Below are 20,565 nucleotides of genomic sequence, written 5' to 3'. Positions count from 1 at the left end.
AAATAAATACTAAATACAAAAAAATTACATGATAAGTAAAAAACTACTTATTTCAAAGTCAAATTGAATTTCAATTCTCTTTATTTTACTTTTTAGAAAATACCATTTTTAAAATTTTATTTAATTAATAATTTAATTTAATTTTAATTAACTGTACAAACTCCAAACACGACTACCCTGCCTATGCCACTATTGGTACCACATATTCCTGTGCCCACCCTATATCTCCATCATCAAGCTCTTGTCATTGTACCTACTTAGTTTTTGAAAAGTGCTTACAGGTAGTTCGAATTTCCACCTCCAACCTCCATCATCAGATGCTATCAGTGGTACCATAATCATCTATTGCCAATTCTCATCCAAACCACTCGTCTGCAAATTTTTAACCATAAATAAAATACCCATCAATTTTGACTGAATTACAATATAATATTATTAACACGATGAAGGAAAACATTGTGACGAAACCTACGTGCCTGAGAGTTCTCCAGAATGTTCGCACTTGGCCAGACTATGGCCAAACCCCGTGCTCTGTAGTGAGCCAGCAATGGGATGATGGTGATGATGATGCTGATTATCAACAAGTCAAACTATTAAGAACCTTTTGAAAACATTTGTCTTTCGAAATTCACACAGATCCACAGACCAATATCAATTTCTTGGAAATATTTCTAATTAATTAGGCATTTTTACCATCGGTAGCCAAAATAATGGGGGTCCGATAGCGCAACTTGCTCGACCATCAGATCATTATCTCCATAAAATTATGGCATCTGAAAGCCATACGTTGGCTATAAAACCTAAACTAACAGCTAAGTTATTCTGTAGAACTCTGCATTAGCCGATGAATTCGCTATCGAAACATCTCTGAAATGACTACCGGGTACGTTCAGTCTAATCAGGTGTGTTGGCCGTTTAAATGCTGTTCCTGGAGGAAAATCAATATAAAATCACCCTAGGAGCTTTAAGTTACAAATATTTTTATTACTTTACGGCACACAATAAACATGTCAGAAAAGGAACATTTTGTCATATTTGTTATCTCCATGTTCCTGTTTACAAAATTAAGCAAGTATATAAAAAAAGGTTTATCCTTATCTAGAATGGAATAGAAAAGTTTCTTTTCCAAATTATATTGTTAGAAAGTGTTTTCGAATCGTCAAGTAAATGGTGTCCTACCCAGAAGAATCAGCAAGAAACTGCGCTCTCAAATCCATACTTCCATACTAATACTATAAATGCGAAAGTGTGTCTGTCTGTCTGTCTGTCCGCTAGCTTTTTACGGCTCAACCGTTCGATTTTGACGAAATTTGGTACAAAGGTAGCTTGCAACCCGGGAAAGGATATAGGCTACTTTTTATCCCAGAAAATTTAAGAGTTCCCACAGGATTTAAAAAAACCTAAATCCACGCGTACGATGACGCGGGCATCAGCTATAGTTTCATTATATTTATGTTAAATTCGCCGCTTGGTTAGCGTTGAAAGCGAGATTGCGGTGTAGAGAATAGCAGCTTAGCCCGGAATGTATTACCTAAACCTAAAAGCTCGTTCCAAGAAGTCAAGGCAAAAAGTTAGGTAAATTCACCGGACGCGGTTTTTTTCGCGTCAAAAAATCGTCCATCATTGCCAAGGTTAGCGGCTAGACTTGCACAAAGAATGCTTGTGTGCCCGTATGTTTAGTTTTTTTCGGCAATGTCATACGCGTTAGATACTCTACGGAGTCACGCTAAGGTCAAATATTGTTTGGTTAAGATTATTTCTTATTTGGTCACACGTCGATGTAAAAAACCGAAGATACTTTAGCTTCCCTTAACTAGGTAAATATGTTTGATGTTGCACTTCAATAAGTATTTATGTACTTTTTCATTTATTGGGGGGATTGCCTATGTAAAAAAGCCGAGATTTTCCATTGTGAAAAACATTTTTATTTTCATAGCGATGAATACCTACCTATTAGTCAGATTAGGATAACTAGCTAGAAAGTCTGGGATTGTGGCATTCCGCCTACATGCAGTGTAAGGTTTAAGGTCTCTTTACTTTCTTTTCAAATAATACCTACCTATTAATATTTTTTTTACAAAATAATAATAATATTACTTTTTTATTTTTGTTTTTATAAAATTTTATAAGTATATTTTTATGTATATATTTTTATTACTAATTATTTTAATTTTATTTTTAATGTTTTGAATTTTTTCTTTTTTATTAATTTTTTCTTTTATCTTTTTCAATATTATTTTTCATTTTTTTATTAGGTATGTACCTATGATATCTATATACATTTTCGTAAGAACTACAACTTTGTTTCCTCAATTATTTTTTATTCTTTCCTTGCAAATGGAAGAAAAGTACTCGGCCGAATTAACAATTACCAACCTCTTTTAGTTTAAAAAGACTCGACTGGTGCCTCGTCTTTTCGGAATTACCTACTTCGGACGACCTTGGCTTCGCCTCGGCCTACCAAAATTACTACTCGGCCAGTAAATGCTTTATTTTAGGCCTGGACTGTAAAGTGCTTTTGAAGCGTCACTGAATCTACCACTGCAACTGGTTCGGAAAACCTATGCTCAAAATTGTATGAACTATAGCCAGATATGGCCTTGCCCTTCTCATTTTAAGAGGAGATACGTGCTCAGTTGTGGGCTGGCGAATGGCGATAGGTTGAGATGCTGAGGATGATGTTAAAGATAATAAATTGTCTGGGACACTTTTTGTCGTGTAGCTGTATTGCGGATCATAAATCATAGTAGGTATGACTGTAGTCTATCTTGGTTATCACTGTATATCTATGTTTTAACACGGGAAAAGGTTGGCTCGAAATTTGTTCAAGCGAGGTCTTTCCCACCGAATCTGTTTGAACTTTTTTGCCTAGTACAAGGTAAGACAGATTTAAAGTGCATAAAACTCATATAAACTATCATGAGAGGTAATTAAGATGTATATTACTTACGTTAGGTATATTATAAAATAGCCTAAGGTCGTTCATTAATGTAACGATGGCTGTCAGTCAATGTTTTTGTTTAGATTATTTTATTATGCAGTGTTGGACGTAGAAGGATTACATATTTTAATCACAATATTAAATAGAGGCTTGCTTACATTAATTGCCTACGGTTTATAAAAATAATACGGTGTGCCCATGAGACTTCCCATCGGCAACATCTTTGGTTCCATTCGATTATTTTTTCGGTAGATAAGAGAAAAGAAAGCTTTGGTCCAAAACTAATTCAATAAACAATTTTTAGTACATGAATAATAAAAATAAAAAATAAAATAAAAATAATTCCTTGCTTTGCTTTATACCTTTTCATACGCTGCGTTATACACACATGGGTCAATTTCATGTGGGCACACAGTGAAAATTGTAATTTCACGTAAGTACCTACCTACAGCCATCATCATCATCATCATCAGCCAATCACCGGCTCACTTTAAATTACGGTTTACCTCTCAGAATGAGAAGGGGTTTTGGCCATAGTCTACCAGGCTAGCCAAGTACGGATTGGCACTTTTCACAAATCTTTGAAATCATTATGGAGAACTCTCAGGTATGGTAGCCTCAGGATATTTTGATATTTTCCTTATTACTTACCTGCAGTTACTATATCTACAGTTCAGTATGTCAGCTGCGTCATACGCATGGATCAATTGTAGGCACACATTGCAGTTCAGTATGTCAGCTGCGTCATACGCATGGATCAATTGTAGGCACACATTGCAGTTCAGTATGTCAGCTGCGTCATACGCATGGATCAATTGTAGGCACACATTGCAGTTCAGTATGTCAGCTGCGTCATACGCATGGATCAATTGTAGGCACACATTGCAGTTCAGTATGTCAGCTGCGTCATACGCATGGATCAATTGTAGGCACACATTGCAGTTCAGTATGTCAGCTGCGTCATACGCATGGATCAATTGTAGGCACACATTGCAGTTCAGTATGTCAATTGCGTCATACGCATGGATCAATTGTAGGCACACATTGCAGTTCAGTATGTCAGCTGCGTCATACGCATGGATCAATTGTAGGCACACATTGCAGTTCAGTATGTCAGCTGCGTCATACGCATGGATCAATTGTAGGCACACATTGCAGTTCAGTATGTCAGCTGCGTCATACGCATGGATCAATTGTAGGCACACATTGCAGTTCAGTATGTCAGCTGCGTCATACGCATGGATCAATTGTAGGCACACATTGCAGTTCAGTATGTCAGTTGCGTCATACGCATGGATCAATTGTAGGCACACATTGCAGTTCAGTATGTCAGCTGCGTCATACGCATGGATCAATTGTAGGCACACATTGCAGTTCAGTATGTCAGCTGCGTCATACGCATGGATCAATTGTAGGCACACATTGCAGTTCAGTATGTCAGCTGCGTCATACGCATGGATCAATTGTAGGCACACATTGCAGTTCAGTATGTCAGCTGCGTCATACGCATGGATCAATTGTAGGCACACATTGAAAACTATCATTTCACGTAAGTACCTACCTACCTACCTACTTACAGTATTACTCACAAATCCGAATCTCGGCACGGAGCGCACCGTGAGAAAGACTACACAATATTGCTACACGCAACAAAATATTATTGTACTAAGTAAGGTCATAATAATAAAACCGATTATATCTAAGCACAGACGTGTAGGCAGGCACTCCAGGGCAGCTTGCGAAATTAGGACGACTGAGATAATGATTTTTACATTGGGAGATTAACATTGAAGCTTTCACCGAAATTCTAAGATCTTATGATCTACTTATACTTAATCTAAATATACAAAAGGAAAATATGACTGACTCACTGACTCATCTATCAACGCACAGCTCAAACTACTGGACGGATCGGGCTGCAGATAGCTATTGTGACGTAGGCATTAGCTAAGAAAGGATTTTTGAAAATACAACACCTAAAGGGGTGAAATAGGGGTTTGAAATTTGTATTGTCCACGCGGACGAAGTCACGAGCATAAGCTAGTCTAAATATATAAAAGGAGAAGGTGACTGACTGCCTGACTGACTGATCTATCAACGCACAGCTCAAACTACCGGACGGATCGGGCTGAAATTTGACATGCAGATAGCTATTATGACGTAGGCATCCGCTAAGGAAGGATTTTTGAAAATTCAACCCCTAAGGGGGTGAAATAGAAGTTTGAATTTCGTGTAATCCACGCGGACGAAGTCGCAAGCATAAGCTAGTCTAAATATATAAAAGGAAAAGGTGACTGACTGATCTATCAACGCACTGCTCAAACTACTGGACAGATCAGACTGAAATTTGGCATGCTGATAGCGATTATAAAGTAGATGTCCCCTAAGAAAGGATTTTTGAAAATTCAACCCCTAAGGGGGTAAAATAGGAGTTTGAAATTTGTGTAATCCGCGCGAATGAAGTCGCGAGCATAAGCTAGTATGTTATACGACAGTCCGAAGTCGAAAATCGCCTTCCTAGTTTCTTAAAAGCTGTTACGTAATTTATTTATTGAATAATAGTAAAGAAATAAGGGATAAGGAATAAAAAATGTTTATTTATTTATTTAAAGTAATAATAAATTAAGTTATATTGGATTTATTTGAAAAGGAAAAATTTTCTCGTGAAATACCTACTCGAATCCAGGACGCAAGGCCATGACTGCAGTCTACAGGCGTTTATTAGATAGACGTCATGATGTTATGCGAAAAGGGTTGATTGTGATTTTCAAATCACCTTTTATTAGAAATATTGTGGATAGGTATATCATCTAATTACAATAATATCATAACATTTAAAATGCAAAGTTTGTTTACATAGCAATAGGTATGAATTGATAATTACGCATGAAGTCGGAACTTATAATCATATCGCTATATCGGCGTTTAACAATACAGAATATATATTATTATTGTAGGCTTCATACGTAGATACTCGATAGCAGAGATAATATTATATTAAATATATTATCTCTGTCGATAGTCGTGATTGGCGCTTATGTCATTATGTACATAATGGGGGATAAGATCAGAACCTATCGACATTGCAGAAATAACCCGTTAAAAATACAGTTAAAAAAAAGATAGGTACTCTTCTAATTTTATATTAGTAACTAGTTAGAATGGTTCTCCTTTTATACTAAAAAATAAAATTCATTTTCAGAATCATAAGATTATTAAGACAGGAAGATTTTATAGAGATTTCGCTAAAGATTATGAAGCATGACCTCATTATTTATTATACTCTCCGATGATCACAGCGCACTTAAATTGTTTTCCTGAGATGTTTTGTATTTGTGAGAGAATGGCTATGTTGCTGGCAAAGTGCAAAAATCAGGCACAAATAAAAAATTGTAAAGTTTTCGGAAACTGATTTCTTTGTAGATAACTTACTTATCTAAATCAACTTAACTGCAACCTAATAATTATACCTGATTACATACTATTATAATATTATATTTTTATTAGAAAATGCCAACGTAAACACAAAATCTTTTATGACAAACAGATGAATGATCCATAAATGCAATCTACAGAATAAACAAACACAATCATTAATTTAATAGTTATACTGTATGGATTTGCAAATTAATTAATTCACCTATATAAATTATTATTATTTTGCATTCCAAGGATTGTTATAAGGTATAACATAAATGGACGTCACTACTCACTGAAATGTTATTCATTAGGTTCACCAAAAAGTGTCTTTTTTTGTAACCTCTGTCTAACTACAATATGGAATTTTAAAAACTTAGGAATCTGTAGGTGGATTTCGCAAAAACTGATCAATCATAATTACAATCTCAATTGTTGTGATTGGCTGAATTTATACGATCCTTGTTGCAACAATGCATTGTAGCCAGTAGTGAGCAAGCGTCAACCAATCAGGGCAGCAGCAAGGGTTCGATTGCAGTACAATGACAGCTACAATGTCACGATCGCAATCACCTCCGATTGGTTGATGCTCGCTCACTATTGGCTACAATGCATTAAGTTGCAACAAGAATGCCATAAATTCAGCCAACCAATTGCGATTGTAATAGTAATGATTGATGCAGATTTTTCGGATTAGACCTGCTGTTCTACAGAGAAAAAAGATGAACATTTCAAACAACGCTCGGTTTAGCACTTTAACGATAACAGTTACATGAAGTCTTATTATGCTAAGCATTTGGTGGTTAGCCTTGCGGCGTGTAAAAACTCATGTAGGAACCGCAATAGCAATGGTAAGTAAGTACCTCCTTCTTATATTTCATTAACACTTTTTGTTTCGAAATCATCATCACCGCCATTCTGAACAATATTTTTTTTTTAAACAAACAAACTACTTAATTTTGAGATTTCTGTATCTTTCTTCTTTTTATGACGACCTCTCCGGCGCAGTGGTAAGCGCGTGTGTTGAAATTTTATAATTTCTAATTAATGTCTGTTCAAGGCTTAGGCCGTGGCTAGTTACCACCCTACCAGCAAAGCCATGGCAAGCGATTTAGCGTCCCGGTACGATGCTGTGAAGAAACCAAAGGGGCATGGGTTTAATAAAAAAAAACTGCCATACCCCTTCCAGGTTAGACCATTTCCATCTTAGACTGCATCATCACTTACCACCAGGTGAGATTGCAGTCAAGGGCTAACTTGTATCTGAATAAAAAAATAGGTAGGTAGGTACACAACACTTACATTCTTATTATTGTTGTATTTTTTCTTTAATAAACTAATTTCGATTAAAAAAATGTATAACACAGGTCTAATCTTAATCAATAAAAATCCATTAAAACCCGAGAAGCAGCTTGTTTATTGTTATTTCTACAAATCATAAGAACAATTACAATTTTGCTTTGCATAAAACGAAAAACACGAATGTTTTTGATGAAAGGCAAAGCCACATATCTACTCGTGTGGCAAAGCCGTTGGAAAAGTTAGTCGACTGGTAAAATAATTACATACTCTTCCGTAGTCAGGAAATGACTATGCAATGTAGCTATGTTGTTTACATATTATTTTTAAGGAGATCACTTACAACTTTTTACTTGCGTTTATGGATTTACTCCATATTTTAAATTGCTAGCAGAAACGTTGAGAATGCATCATTCTGTAGATTTATAGACTTTTGTAAACTATAAAGGAAAATATCTAATAAAATATAAATATAAATAATCTACGGTGATGGAACTCGGCTGATGATGTGATTCGGAAAAACAGTTTCGACTTAGGCATCAGGCATATACCCTACCTACTTATCTGAAATTCTATGACTATGTAAGGTAAGTATTGTACCTACCTATTTCTTGTTGAAGAGTATGATGCGCAGGCTTGCTCGCGTGTCATCGCAGAAGAGACAAAATAAAGTCTTGGATTTCCAACGATGCCTCTTTATTTCATTATAAAATAAATAGTAAGTCATCAGCGTCACATTTAAATTACGATGCAATTAGATTTAACATTTAAGATAAAAAGAAATCAATTTATATTTATGGGACGAACACAATCGAAGGTTATAATCGCCATATCGTATCGGCGGTTTACCACGTATACTGCGCATGGGGCGGCTGCGGACGGTCACAGACAGCTCTGTACGAGTCGCGCCTTCCCCTCCAACTACTACATCCCTTGCAAGTCACCGGCTGCATCTCCGGTTCCTCAGCAGAAGACTCAGCATCAGCAGAGGTGTTTACCTCGCTGTAATTGCAGCAGTCATCGCCAGACTCAACATCTGTAAATTCATTAAAAATCATGAATTATTTATACCTATATAGACTACACTAGAATCCTAACAAGATTGACTAGAATTTAACATATTACTATTATTACAGGTACTACTATTATTCAATTCTTCATTATTTTGAATATTATCACAATTTAATTCACTATTATATTCATTAAATATAAAGAACTATCATTAATATTTAAAATTAATCCATTTTTAAATCAAGGCATTTAAAATCCTTATAAAATATGTCAGCAATAAAATGCACATTCCTTGACAAAATAACCTTCATTTAATTAGATGGGTCTATAAGTTGGTAACCTTTTATGAATTCTGAATAACCAACATACACAGCTTTACCTTAGCGTTCAATTTACTAATACGAGTAGCCTCAGGAATTAATGAATAGGCAATGCATGTAAAAATAAAGGTGTCCAAGACAAACAGTGTGTCAGGACCAAACCTCCTCACGCACCGGTCCTGCTAACGAGCATTGGGGCTTCTATTTGTCAAACAAATAGCCATCACACAGCTTCACCCCAGCGGTTACAGAGACCTACCTAAATATTATGTTTCATTAAAGAGCTCTAAAACACCACTCTGAGCACAATACGGTACTGTCAGCTGATGAGGTATTCCTTTTTCTAGGAAACATTTAAAACTGTCACTACAGCACTCACCAGTCATCACCATCATTATCAAAAACGCAGGCATCTAATATGCAAGCCAGTCTGCTTTTCTACATAATTCTTGAAATTGATAAAACAGACTTTAATAAATGTTCAAAACTTTTATGAGAAATATCATCAGTAAGGGTTAATAAATACTTTGCACATACCCAGCTAGAGTCTTTCATAGGGCCGCATACGTCACTGTGTACCAGTTCCAAGGGCCGGCTTGCACGTCTCACAGATCCTTTTGGGTAAGCCCTGGCCACAGGCTTTCCCTCTAGGTAGGCAACACACTTGGTAAAGTCTTCCTTGTCAACCTGAAATGAGACGCTACGTGCTGCACACTTCCCAAGTGTACACTTCCCTTTAAGACAAAAACACCCTAATCTTCTATGCCACAATTTAGCAACAATACTATTATATGACTCAGCTTTTGCAATCTGTGCTTCCTGCACTTGATGTAGGACAGCCATCGATTGCTCTTTTGCAGAAATATCTTTTATTTTGTAAGCACCCTTACATAAATCAGCAGACATAATGGGCTTGCCTTTTACATTACAGCTGTCATATATAAAAACACCCATTCACGCCAAAAACAAAACTAAAACCATGCCACTCTCGAATACTTACAGAACACAGACTTTCAAACAACAGCAGAACATACAAGATATTGCAAACTTTAAAAAAAAAGTATATCAACGCTTACATGCATATCTCAGATACCAGAGCTCTCTGATTTAGTTTCCTTAACCAGCACAGGTAAGCTTAATTTTATTAGATTTTAAACTAGTCAGAAGGCTAAAATTATTGCACATATGCGATAATGAATCACTGTCCACAATGAAGTCCGCACTTTGTGTAGCTGCCAAAAATGATGAAGCATATACAGTCTGTTCTTCTTTATTATTCTCTTTCTTCTGTCGCTTCAATTTCTAGCAAAGAGACTTTATGTGACCAGCCCTTCTGAACTCCTCCTGAATTCAGCGAGCACAAACTAGCTCTGAAGATAATGCATTAGTCATCGATGCTGTCTCCAAGGCTGATACAAGAGTGTTAAAATCCTGAGGGAGACCTGATAATAATATTTCAGCAATTTCTTTGTCTTCGATGACCTTACAGATGTCCGCAAGTTGTTGTACAAAGGGTATAACTTAACTGTTTCAATGTATCTGGTCATATTATCATATTGATTAAAGTCTACACTATGTAGTTGCTGAAGTAGACTCGTCTAAATAGACCTTTATCTTCAAAAACACATTGAACTTTATCCCAAGCTGCCTTTGCTGTATTCATTCCATACAAGGTCTAATAAAGTGGCTTAAGGCTTGATATTCTAGCAAGAGCCTACAATCTTTAGTAGGTAGTGTCTTTCTCCATACATAAGACACAATCCAAAAGACCCTCTAGAATAAGTGAGTTTTTGATTCCAAATTTTTCAATGCTTACGTCGCCCATATTCGGCGCTGATTGACTAGACATCGCTTTAAATAATTAGTACTCACAATTCGTCCTTCTACGACTTTCTGGGCACGTTAACCTGTGCATCATACTCTTCAACATTTCTTTTCCATTAGCCCCCAAGATTTAGTATCAGAAAGCTCATTTAAGACAATAAATACAAATATTGTAATAAATAATATAAAATAGGTATCTAATTACCTATGTTAGTATAGTACGCGACAGGTCGAGATGGCAAGCGGGTGTGCAGGTCCCCCCCCCCACCCCCACCCCCCGCCTCCCGATTGCCATCTCAACTCAAACTGTCCATCCGAGGTCAATCCTGAAAATATCTGAAACACTTTTCTATTCGATTCTGTTGGACAATTTTGTGCAACAAAAAGACGTCTAGAGACATCTTGTGGTCACTAAATGAATTAATCCACAAAGTTACTGCAGTGACATCTAGCATCGAATGGAAAAGTCACTTACTTAAATTTTTACTTCACGTTGAAATTGTCAATGCTAATAATATGAATGTTAAGCTTGAGATACAAAATATATTAAATTTTGTTAATTATTATACCTAATAAAAAACCTAATTAATTTGATCATAAACAATGGTTTTGAAAATATAAGTATTTTCTTTGCGGAGCACCATCTTGTGAGTAATTGCGCAACGAGTATCCTGCACACAATAGTTTACTAAGATATTAATAGATGGCAGTGCTGTAGTTAAAAAGCATTAAATAAAAAACACAAAACTAAAATAATAATTATTGACTTTGCCAATTTAATTATAGGTATTAATTTTTTTAATTCAAATTCAGAATAATTATTAAAATTCCAAACTAATTTTAACATAAGGAAAAATGGAAAACATGGATTTTGGCCATAGTCAGTACGCGACGCGACGCGATACGCCAGTTAACCTCTCAGTGTGCCTGGGTGCTGCTGGTCCCTTTTTGGATGCATCGGGCATCCGAGGGGAAGAGCAGTATTCGGGCCGGTGCACCCCGGTAACATGGCGAATAATCTCTCTTCGGGGATATTGTTAGCCAAGGCTAATGACCTGGCAGGGGGAGGTTTCTCCGCGTGTCCCTCTGACTAGCAGAGGGCACAGTGGACGAAGCGGAGGATGGGACGCGGGCGACGTGCGTGGAGTCTGCAGTTGTCGCCCGTTGGGTCCCCGGGACGGGAGGCGCACGCATCGTCGGTGCGCCTCGGACGTTCGATGTGAGGACCTCGTGAGCGGGGTCCCCGGTGGAGGGTCCGCTTCGGCGGATGTCGCTGGCTGGGTCGCGGTGGTTTGCCTCGGTGTTCCCGTGATCCAGTCACCAGGCGACGCGCAGAAGCACCGCTGGGTTTTAGTGGGTATTCTGGTCGCCTCACGGCCGGCGAGTCCCACATACCTTCCCTCCAGTTGGTTGGCTGGCTGGTTCGCTGGCTGGCTTCCAGGAGGGGGGGATGCGTAAACGCATTTCCCAGCGTTAAAAAAAAGAAGGTCGAGATAGCAATGGGAGTATGAGGCGGGGGAACGCCCCGCGCGGGGCACACCCGCATAGCACTCGCGCTCGCCCGCACCGGATTAGCTCGGGGGTTGTGTGGGCGTTCCCATCCCGATTGCCATTTCGAGCTGTCGCGGACTATAAGTACCTGCCTATATTATTATTAATTTATTTTCTACATCTTAAGTAGGTACCTAACTAGGTACTGCTAGGTACCTAGATAATTTTTCTTTAAATTCGGATCATTTCAAAATTTTCATTTTTAATATGGTAGGTTTATTTATATTATTTATTACCTAAATTAAATATCTACCTAGGTGCCAATCCGCACTTGGCCAGCGTGGTAGATCGTGGCCAAACCATTCTCATTCTGAGAGGAGACTCGTACTCAGTAATGAACCGGTGATGGGTTGGGTTGTATTTAGGTGAGTTCCTAGACACCTTCCTAATAATACTTATTGGAATATTTTTAAATTTCCTGTTCAAACTAATCTAGTTATAATTACTACTTATTTTACTTGGTTCTTCTTTCTAGGCTAGGAAGTTACCTATGAATATTAATTATGTAATATCTAAGATTAAAGCAGGTAGGTAGGTCCTACATGGTAGCGTAGTGTGCTGTACGACAAAAAATGTACTTGTGGATAGCTGGTAGGTAAGTATTGAAGCCTGGAACCACCTCCTTTTTGGAAGTCGGTTAAAAAAGGATATACATTCCTATTTACCTCTTACATAGCTGATTAGAGCTTAAACAAAAGCAAGCTATTTCATTAAGTCCCACAATTTTAAACATTTCTTTTATAGTGTTCCATTTTACGTAAGCACTTTATGTTATAAGATAATTTATTTTAGCTCAACCAGCTCATAACCTTAGATAGTGAATTAAAAGCCTTTGAAAGCCCCCACAAAGAGAGGTTATTACGTTAAAAACTCTTTGTGCAAGCAACTAATATTGTACCACCCTGCGCCGACAAGATTTTAATAATATCTGCAAAAGTGCAGTTTCAACCTACCCCATCGCTTAGCATATTGCTCTAAGGCAAACGTAAGCTCAGGATATTGCTCTGTTAAGGCAAACGTAGGATCCCTCACTCTAGCTCAGAGTGAACTAGAGTGAGGGAACTCTCGGTTCGATCCTACGATAATTATATCAAATATTAGGCTATATGATGACGATATCAAAGAACAATATGGCTACCTTAGGGGCTAGGGCTACCCACTACCCTATAGCACACGACACGAGCCTATAGCGTCAAATGTGCCAGTGACGTCGAAGCCTCGACTGTCTATGTCAGTGATCACCACTAAATGAAACAATCAAACTCATTTGACATCCTACATTGCTCTACATTGCGGCTTCAGTGAGCGATATTTTATTAATATTTCGTACCAAACATTCAATGGATTAAAAGTACCTAAGTGACCGCTCGATGCACTAATCTCCGCAACACCTTCTTATCACGCCGGCTCCAAGTCCACACGTTAAGTATGTATAAGTTGAGATGAGTTTGAATTTTAAAAGAATGCATGAAAATGTTTCAACCATTTTATTACGTACTTTTCCATTCAGTATTTACAATAAAAAACAGGTAATCCATAACACTGTCACACGTAACACAAAGTCAGCCCGCACCTTTCCCCGACAGCCCGCAGCCCGCAGACCGCAGAGCTTTCAACGCGCGGTTACCAAAACAATTCAATTTTCCCTACATTTAAACTTTAAAAGCGTTCCCTTGATTAACGCAACATTATAAATACCGCCACGACCATTAAAACTCCTCTTTATTACGTTGCAATAAGATCTTCGAGGTGGTTATTAAGTGCACGTGCACTGGATAAGGTATGATCAGGCGTTTACGAAAAACTCATTCATAAATAATGTCTGCAGGTGACGCCTTTGATCTTGACTTTATTTTTTTCTAATATTCCTGTAAGATTAGGGCGTACGAAAGCGTAGCAAATAGTCATGTTTGATGTTCCGAAATTCGATTTCGTGTTTACTTTGCCAACGTTGATTGATCGATTTAAAAAGTGTGTTTAGGCAATTGTTTACCTATGGTCTTTTAAGTGACTTTTAATTTACTAAAGGTTGCTTGCTAGGCAACTACAGTTTTATAGGCAAAATGTTGACTGAAAATGAACTTTTTTTTGGTGTTTTAATATGTACATATTTTTTTTTAATTGAGTCGATTTGATAATAAAGCTGAGGAAGAAAACCCCAAGAAGTAAACAACATGAGCCAGATTTTTATACCAACTATAATAAAAGGATGAGGTTTTAAATTCCTTGTATATTTTTTAGTGATGTTAAAAAGTGTGCGTTTTTAAAGGTATTTAAATACCTACAAAAACTGGCTGGCTTACCTGATAATAATAGCTTATGCTCGCGACTTCATCCGCGTGGACCATACAAATTTCAAACCCCTATTTCACCCCCTTAGGGGTTGAATTTTCAAAAATCCTTTCTTAGCGGATGCCTAAGTCATAATAGCTATCTGCATTCCAAATTTTAGCCCAATCCGGTTAGTAGTTTGAGCTGTGCGTTGATAGATCAGTCAGTCAGTCAACTTTTCCTTTTATATATTTAGATTATTTCGTGTGCGGTCCTAGTTCCTACACACTGCTCACTGCTTGATTTATAAAATGGATAATATCAACATTGTTTTTGAAAAGCAGGCGATGATTTTTTTTCAATAGAAAGCGCAATATAATTTTTCATAAAATAGAGCCTGCAACAGGATTGTTAATTTGCCAACAGTCACATCTGACTGAGACTCGTCCATTTTGTTTGGGAAGCGCTGGCCGCCCGCCGTCATAATTTGCATATGGCGTCGCTCGTATTTTTTATTTTATTTCCTGCATAATACTACATATTTTCAGCTTTTTCAGATTTCTATTTTCAGCGAAATTATCTGCCTACGTATTATTATGGAAGACTTGGAACTTTTTATGTGTCGTAGGCATAGATTAATTATTGGTCTCGCTCCGGTCGTAGGTATATACCTACATATTTCTAAAATAATCTTCTAACAGGTCCTTAGTTTAGGTACAATATAGCTTTTGCCCGCGAATTCGTCCGCGACACTTAAATTAATTATAGCCTAGAACAATTAGGGATAATAGTTATAACTATCTCTCAGAAAAACTTTTTTTTTGTACTTAATCGGATGAGTAGTTTCGACCAAACTTACACACATTACCTCTTCCTAATATTAGTGTGGATTGAAACTGACTAAAAACTTTAAGTTGTATGTTAATATGTCGTGTCCAGATTGTAGAATTTACCATTTGCTTAAGTTGTCCTTGTCCCGCTCGATTGACTTCGCTCAGATCTTGAGTGCCACAACATGAGTACATATCTCTACTAAGTAGGGCTCTTTACTCATGTGCCCTATCGTTACCCACATTGCACACACACACACACACCTACGGACAGGCCAGTGCACCGGTAGTTCGTAGTAGTAAGTAATACGCAATTAAACCAGTTCGCTTGTATGGAGTGTCGGGGGTTTGCCTATAGGGTTTCTAGACAGCATCGTATCGAAAATATGAAAAATATTAGACAAACTATACTTTTATCGATTGATTTGTTTTTCACGCCATTAACGCAACCACTTCAAGGGATAGTTTCCATAAAGTGTACTGCCGCATTTTAAATCCCACCAAAACGCAATAAGTCAATTTCAAACTCAATCCGAAATACACTTTATTTTAAAGCTGTTAGAGAAGAAATTCGCTTACAAAGAACATTTTCACGCAGTTTTCCAATGCGTAGGCTGTTAACACTTCGTCTCAAGGGCTGAAGGTGTAAGAGCGGCAATTAAAATGCAACTGTATCACTTTGATCCTGCCGAGTGTGCTTGTCATTGGGTTTAGTCGACTTTCATCCATTTTGAGCTAGTTATCCTGGCCACTTTCGGCTGAAGCTACTTTTCTTACCTTTGTAGAATCTGTAGATGCCGGTTTGAAATTCTGCTAGAAAGAGAAGATCGTGAAAACTCATGGCGTGTTAGCTACACACAAGATTTAGGGCAAACATCACAGGCCGTAAACGCTAACGTTAAAACCACAAAAACTTCATTTTACTTTTTACATGAATCGTACCCTGAATAGGGTCTTGGATTGTAGTAAGGGAATTAATAGATTTTTTGTATAGCAGTAGTTTATGTAGCCCCATAAAATTACTCTCTTTAATAATGAATTCTACTCCCATAAACTACCGCTACACAAAAACAAAAACCAACCAAGTGCGAGTCAGGCTCGCGCAACGAGGGTTCCGTACCACAGTCGTATTTTTTCGACGTTTTGCACGATAATTCAAAAAGTATGATGCATAAAAATAAATAAAAATCTGTTTTAGAATGCACAGATGAAGCCCTTTCATATGATACCCCACTTGATATAGTTATCTTACTTCGAAAATTGAAAATACTAATTATTAGTTTATGACCACAATTTAATTTTTTGTGTGTGATGTAACCACAAATTCACGGTTTTCAGATTTTTCCCCTAATGCCAGCTATAAGACCCACCTACCTGTCAAATTTCATGATTCTAGGTCAACGGGAAGTACCCTGTAGGTTTCTTGACAGACAGACAGACAGACAACAAAGTGATCCTATAAGGGTTCCGTTTCTCCTTTTGAGGTACGGAACCCTAAAAATCACATCATTTTATTACTAAAGTCCAAGACCCTATTAAAACACAAAAAAATATTATAATAATTATGTTGTACCTACATATAATATGATTGACGCGAATTCCAAGAAACGTTGGTTTAATGAAAATAAATTGTTAAGTTTAATATTCAAGTCTAATGAATAAACGTAACTACCGAAATGTTTTCGGAATTCATTTATTCCTCTTATCACAAAATCGACATTTTGAACAAAGATAGTGCACCCAATGAAATTATTTATTAATGGCTCCCAAATGATTGATTTTACTCTACCACGCGACATTTTGTGGACACAGACCTACTGGACGTTAGATTTGAGTAATTATTTAAACTTCAGGGCCAGATGTAAATCAGGCGTTTACCGTTAAACTTTAAACGTCAATTAAAGTAAAATGTTAAGTCAGAGCAGAGATAATTTAGCCTTATTATCTTCTTCTCTACATAGTATAAAATAAAGTCGCCTCCCGCTGTCTGTATGTATAAACGCGTAGATCTTTTAAACTTTGCAACGGATTTTAATGCGGTTTTCACCAATAGATAGACTGATTCAAGAGGAAGGTTTATAGCTATAGTTTAGTTCTCAAAAAATTAGAGATCCCTAGAGAAATTGAAATAATGTGAATTAGGTCGAAAAAAATCCTCTCATTTGAGAGTTTCCGAGGCAAATACACCTCAATGACACCACATTAGTATCTACATTGCACCCATGCGAAGCCGGGGCGGGTCGCTAGTATCATATATAGGTATAGTCACGTAGCCATGGCGTCACCTGGATAAGGGTTCCGTCTTATACAAATTACAAACCCGACGAAATACAACGCTGTATCCCTTGTGTTTTTTATTGCAAGACATACGGCAATATACTGAGTTGGAACATGCATGGAGCATGGAGGTATCATGGTGGCCACACACGTCATTTTAACGGTGAATTTCATCCAAATCTATGCATATAATGTGTTGTACCATTGTTGGACATACCAATTATGTAAATTGTTGCCTTTACTAAATGAAATAACTTTCAAGTTTCAACTGTTTACAAGAAAGATTTTGTTCATGAGCAGATGTAGGGAAGCATTTGAACTGAAAAGAAAGGGAAAGTCCCAAAAATTCTACGAACTGCGCCATAAATCAGTACAAGACATTGACACTGAATTCTATGACCAAAACTACAAAGGGTGTCCCATTCTAGACTCGCAACATCCCTAAATAAATGCCAATAAAGCTCGCTATAAGCCACTTTTTCAATTGAATGACCCGTGAAGTACAAAAGGAGAACTAATGCTCTACTAAGCATCAATGGGGATAGAATTTATCGTCCCATCCCCTCTTTACGGAGAAAATATTGGTCTTACGAAGTACCCAGACGTGGTTTGTGAATGCCGTCTTGTGAAGGCCGAGGAATGGTAAAAGCGATAGGCGACGGCGACGGGAGATGTTATAAATTTTCTTTGAGTTTGAAAGATGTATTGATTTCAGAGGTAAGTTTTTCATTGCGAATTTTTGTGTGTTTATATACTTATATCGACTAGATATACTAATATCAAGGTTCTCAATTGAGAACTTCCTCCTTGAGAAAAAGAACCGGCCAAGAGCGAGTCAAACTCGGGCACCGAGGAGTCCGTACTACAGTCGTATTTTTTCGACATTATGCACGATAAATCAAAAACTATTAGGCATAAGAATAAATAAAAAATTGTTTGTAAAATGTACAGGTAAAGACCTTTTATATTATGATACCCCACTTGGTATAGTTTATCTTACTCTGAAAATTGAAAATAGTTATTTATTTTGAAAATAGTTATTTATTACACAAATTCACGGTTTTCGGATTTTATTCCTTTACTTGTGCTATAATACCTGCTTACCTACCAAATTTCATGATTCTAGGTCAACGGAAAGTACCCTATTTTCTCTTTCGGTTTTCTTGACAGACACGACGGACAGACGGGCAGACAGACAGACAACAAAGTGGTCCTATAAGGGTTCCTTTTTCCTTTTGAGGTACTTTTTAGGGTTAAAAACAAGTTCGTATGAATAAAATGTCTGTCTTTGTCCGACTTCCGCCCCTCGCTTAACTCTTGCACCATTAATAAAGGAAACTTTGGTATTGTAAACAGGACTTACTTTCCTTAGTATCTAAACGAGTCACGGCGAAAAAAACAAGTCATCTCCGTTGTCAACTCGCGTATTTGTGGGAAAACTTGGGAAAACTTTATGTTACCACCTTTATGCCGGATGAATGACGATTCCTCATTCCATTCAATGTTTTATGGAAATTCTTAGATTGTTCGTACTATTGTAAAAGGAAAATTGATAGAAAAAGTTTAGGGTCCTTTAGTTTACATAATAACAATGATTTCTGCGGTTTTGACGGAAAAATTGACTTTCTTGTCTTTTTTAGCGTTTCTTGTTTTTCTTATAAAATACTAGCTTATGCTCGCGACTGCGTCCGCGTGGACTACAAAAATTTCAAACCCCTATTTTAACCCCGTAGAGGTTGAATTTTCAAAAATCCTTCCTTAGCGGATGCCTACGTCATACAAAACATAAAAATACGTCAATATAGTCATAATATCTACATGCTAAACAGACCGATCCGTCCAGTAGTTTAAGCTGTGCGTTGATAGATCGTCAGTCAGTCAGTGATTTTTGTCCATTATTGTTTGTTTTCTCCCTAGCGTTAAGGTTGTCTGGAAGAGATCGCTATTTAGCGATAAGACCGCCTTTTTGTACCTACTTTTTAAGATTTCTTTTTGTAACCTGTCATTTGTGTTTCTGTGGTGCAATAAAGTATATACATACATACATACATACATTTTTGTAAAAAAATAATAATCAGTGTTTTAATTAATAAACAAAAAGATGCCCTCGCCTTCGTTTGCGTGGGTTTAGGTTATTAAAATCCTGTGGGAACTGTTTGATTTTCCGGAAAAAAGATCATAATATACCTATCCATCTGCGGGATGCAAACTATCTCTGTACCTACTAAACTTCGTAAAAATAGAATAAGCAGATTGAATGTGAAAAGCATAATATAAGAATAGTATGGATTTCGTTATTATGGTTTACTTATTCGATTTTTGAATGATGGGTAAATGAAGTAAATGTATTGGATGTTATTTGGAAAACGCAATACTTATTTAATACACTGAACCAAAAGCTTAATTTGCTATAATCCGCTGAAACAGGTCGAATCTGTATGGTGCAACATGCATCATGCGAAATGCACCGCCCATACTTATTTAAATCATGTAGGTAAGTATGCTTATCTATAATCTAATCTCCCATAACTTGCACATCACTACCACATCACTACCACATACGAACATTATGCGAAATTAGCAACTTTGTTAATCGATAAAATTAGTAATACCATTCATGCGTTCAGTGCAAATAACTCGTTAGATCCGAACTTCCGATTGGATCACCGCTTCTCCATCGATAACATCCTATGATGATCCCTTGTTGATTGTGTCCAAATAATTGGATTCCTCACGCGCCGGAATCGTACCAACCCTATTCAGCTAATTTCATCCCCGACCGAGCGAATATAACCCTTGAAATGTACCACTTAGGGTTGTCAAA

Source organism: Maniola hyperantus, chromosome 2 (genome assembly GCF_902806685.2).
Source record: "Maniola hyperantus chromosome 2, iAphHyp1.2, whole genome shotgun sequence".
In the NCBI taxonomy this organism is placed as follows: Eukaryota; Metazoa; Arthropoda; class Insecta; order Lepidoptera; family Nymphalidae; genus Maniola; species Maniola hyperantus.
The sequence above is the reverse complement of the archived record's forward strand: the minus strand, read 5'-3'. Positions refer to the sequence as shown.